This window comes from Lactuca virosa, chromosome 5 (assembly GCF_052849685.1).
Source record: "Lactuca virosa cultivar CGN04683 chromosome 5, Lactuca_virosa_CGN04683_v6, whole genome shotgun sequence".
Classification (NCBI taxonomy): Eukaryota; Viridiplantae; Streptophyta; class Magnoliopsida; order Asterales; family Asteraceae; genus Lactuca; species Lactuca virosa.
The window spans coordinates 93305751-93310116 of NC_136430.1; the positions used below are offsets into that span (position 1 = coordinate 93305751).

Sequence of the window (4366 nt, forward strand, 5' to 3'; positions counted from 1 at the left end):
CATGTGTTTGAAGAATTCATGACCGAAAAGGGAGTTGCTCACAACTTCTCCGCTCCTTACACACCTCAGCAAAAGATGGTTGTTGAAAGGCGAAATGTTCACTGTGCGAAGCTGCGAGAACCATGCTATCATTCACAAATATGCCACTTTACTTATGGGCTAAGGCTATCGGAACTGCCTGCTTCACACAAAATCGATCTCTCATCAATAAACGATTTTCTATTACTCCCTATGAGATTTTGAATAATCGAAAACCTAATTTAAAATTCTTTCATGTATTTGATTCCAGGTGCTTCATTTTCAATTCTAAAGAGGAAAGGAACAAATTCGATGTGAAGGCTGACGAGGGAATCTTCCTAGGCTATTCTCTGACTTCTAAGGCATACCGGGTTCTCAAAAAGAAATCCAAAAGGATTGAAGAAACCTACTATGTTACGTTCGACGATAACTATCTAAAGAAGTTTCAGACAACAGATCGTCAATCTGAGGAGATCTTTCCTGTGACAAATCCGAAGACGATTCCTCTATGAAATCTCTATGAGGAATTCCTGAACCTGTTTGACGAGCCAGAAAAGGAAATCTCTTCCGAATCCAAAGCTGCAGACAACATAGAATACGAATTAAAGAAGATTATTGATGACGCTGCGAAGGATCTTGAAAACGAGCCACCAAGTCCGAAGTCTTCTGACATTCCATCTCAACCACAAGCTACGAATGCTCCAATTCATGGGGAGGGTTCCAACTCAACCTCCACATCAAGCACACCTGTTCAGGGGGAGCATTCAACTCCTTATGTAAACCATGAAATTCCAATCCATGGGGAGAATCCAATTCCGAATGAATAGCCACATGCAACATTCCATGGGGAGAATGAGAACGAAAATAATGACTCTGACGTTCAATCAGAATTTGAAGAAGTAAATGCCTAATTGGATCCATCCTATGATCCGAACTACCCTCCATTTACCAAATGGACTAGAGATCATCCTAAGACGTAGGTAATTTGAGAAGCATCTTCTGGAGTTCTCACGAGATCTCAACAAAAGGCGAATCAGATTGCATTATTTTCAAAGATGGAATTTTGCATGTTCAATTCGTTTATCTCCAAAATTGAGCCCAAAAATGTTAAGGTTGCTCTTGATCATTATGATTGGGTGCAAGCTATGCATGATGAGCTCAATGAGTTCAACCGAAACAAGGTATGGAGATTAATCCCAACTCCGAAGGATGTATCTGTGGTAGGACTAAAATGGGTGTTTCGCAATAAGCTTGACAAAGAGGGAAATGTGATTCGAAACAAGGCCCGGTTAGTTGTGAAGGGTTACTTCCAAGAAGAAGGCATAAACTATGAAGAAACATTCACACCGGTTGCGAGGCTAGAATTTGTTTGCATATTTCTTGCCTATGCAGCACATAAAAATTTTGAAGTCTATCAAATGGACGTCAAATGTGTATTTCTGAATGGCGAATTGGAAGAAACAGTCTATGTGTAACAGCCACCGGGGTTTCTAAACGATAAACATCCAAACCACTGCTATATTCTGGATAAGGCGATTTATGGTTTGAAGCAAGCACCACGAGCATGGTATGAAACCCTCATTAGATTCTTAAAACAATCTAAGTTTAAACAAGGCTCGGTCAACCCAACCTTCTTTTGTAAGAAAGATGGTGACCATCTGATGATTGTCTAAATCTATGTCGATGATATCATTTTCGGATCTAATAATCCTAGATTGACTGCTGAATTCCAAAAATCGATGGAGACTAAGTTTGAGATGAGCTCAATGGGTCCGATTAACTTTTTCCTTGGTTTGAATATTAGACAGAGTCAGGATGGTATATTTATCAATGAGGAGGCTTATAAAAAGACCTTACTTGCGATTTTCGTAATGGTGGGAGACTCGAAGGTCAAGGTTCCAATGGCATTTGGAACGAAACTTACACTGTCATTGGAGAAACCAGCAGCTGATATGACTCTTTATCGTCAAATGATAGGATCATTGATGTATCTAACAGCTATTCGTCCAGACATTATGTTTTCTGTTTGCTATTGTGCCAGGTTTCCGGAAAATCCTCGTGAACCCCATCTGACTGCAGTAAAGAATATATTATGATGCTTAAAAAGAACATCTTCTCTCGGAATCCGATACCCTTCCAACTCAGGGTTCTTTGTGCAAGCATTCTCTGATGTTGATCTTGGTGGATGCGGTCTCGATCAGAAAAGCACAACTGGAGGATGTCAATTTCTCGATGGCAAACTCGTAAGTTGGCAATCAAAGAAACAAAATTGTGTCTCCCTATCGACTGCTGAAGTAGAGTATATTGCAGGTGCCTCCTGTACCTGGCAAGTGATTTGGATTCAAAGTCAGCTTAGGGACTATGGGATTAATATGAAGAGAATCCCCTTATATTACGATTCCGAAAGTGCTATTCGCATTTGCCACAACCCAGTGCAACATTCCAAAACCAAGCACATAGCACTGAGGTACACTTCATAAAACACCATGTGGAGGATGGCAATGTTGAAATCCACTTTGTTAGATCTGCTGATTAACTAGCCAATATATTCACGAAAGCCTTACCTGAACAATCTTTCAATCGAATTCTACAAGGCTTATGAATGATAGAAGCAGACTCTGTTCCGAAACCAGCTTCACATTCGGAATGCACTGGTTAAACTACGAATGGTTCCGCACCCTCGGAATCAATCAGAGTATATTGTTCTCGCTGCGAACAGGTCCAAATGCTCGGAGCCACTCACAACTCACTGTTCACACTCCGAACGGGTCTGAACACTCGGAGCCACTCGCAACTCACTGTTCACACTCACTGTTATTTCTTTTCCAGAAATCTTTCAAAAATCCAAAAATATTTTATGTTTTTAATTCTTTTTAGAAAAATTTCAAAATCTAAAAATATTTTTCTTTTCTGTTTTTATTTCCTTTTCAAGAAAAATCCAAAATACCAAAATATTTTCTTTCTTGTTTTTGTTTTATCTTTTCAGAAAATTAAAAACTCTAAAAATATCTTTATGTTTCATTTATTTGTGTGTTATTTTTAAATTTGTCTTATCTTAGGTACCATTAAATCATCTCAATTCAGAAAGATGGGGCAGGTATATAACTCTGATTCTATGTACTAGCTAAGTGTCCCTAGAAGCATGATGTTGCATGTTGTCTGAAGCCTCTGAGACTCTATGTTTGAAGCCTTAATGAATTCATAATACCAATCGTTTCTTCCCAATCAGGCTGAAAATTCACATAAGTCATTGACCTACCTTACTCTTCTCATATTGAGTTAAGAGTTGACTGCTTAGTCATTCTTTCATAGCAGAGGTACTCTTCTCTTCGGAACCACCACCAATACTTTCTCCATTACATTCGCTTTCACACTCATAACCCTTGAGACTCTAATATATTACCACTGAGGTTTATGGCTACACAACTTCTGTGTTTATGATCTTAAATTCGTTATCACCACGAATTGAGTGAACCCAAAATCCAAAACCAATTTCAGAATTGACGGTGAACAATTAACATATTCTAGATTTTTCACCATGGAATTGACGAAATCCACCTTCGTGGTTTGTACCTTGAAATCTCATTATTTTACTTTTGCGAGATCTTAATGAAATGTTCTAGAGCTAAGACGTTTCTTCCCATTAGATCCAATTTTTATTTTTCTTGAGATTTCTATATTATCCGGTCACTTAAATAATTCCAAAGCATATTTGTTATTATGACTACACTGGTCAGACAAGTACTTCTTCCGAATGTTCGTACTCATGTTGAGTTTTGGAGTTTAGTTGAAGATAAAGCCACCCTATGAACCTAATGAAAAGAAGCCTTTCACTATTTCTCAGCAAACAGATGATCGTAATTCAATGGGATACCACACAGACACTTCCGAGTCTCTCTTGACTCCGAAGGAAGAGATCGTTGCCCGGGTTTCAACCGTTTTCATGTCGATTTATTGACATCACAGAATCCCAGATATTATTTGTTTTATTTCCTTATCTATTGGCACACTCTTGCATGGAAATCCTTATGAATTTCCAAAAGTCTGGTTCTTTGTCCTAATGGTTACTTTCAGATTCGGAGAACAGAAAATGGTGAGTTATTGCGAATGTGCATAACTGAAACAACAACATTTAGGCACATGAAATTTTCAAAATTCCTGACATCACGCTTTGTCAGTTACGCCGCCTGACATCATGCCTGCCAATCACACTTTTTCAGGTGACTTTTTAGGGAATTGAACCGTCTTACAGCTGGCTTTCTCTCTCTAGTCATACCGTATATAAGGAAAAATTGTCGATTGCTTTACACACCACTCTCAAATCTCTAAAGCAAAATATTGCACTGTT

At 38.5% G+C, this 4366-nt stretch overlaps 1 pseudogene; it reads left to right on the forward strand.

The window, feature by feature from the left end:
* Window positions 1–1073: 1073 nt before the first annotated feature.
* On the forward strand, window positions 1074–1493 carry LOC145111481 (putative mitochondrial protein AtMg00820 pseudogene; annotated as a pseudogene).
* Window positions 1494–4366: the final 2873 nt, after the last annotated feature.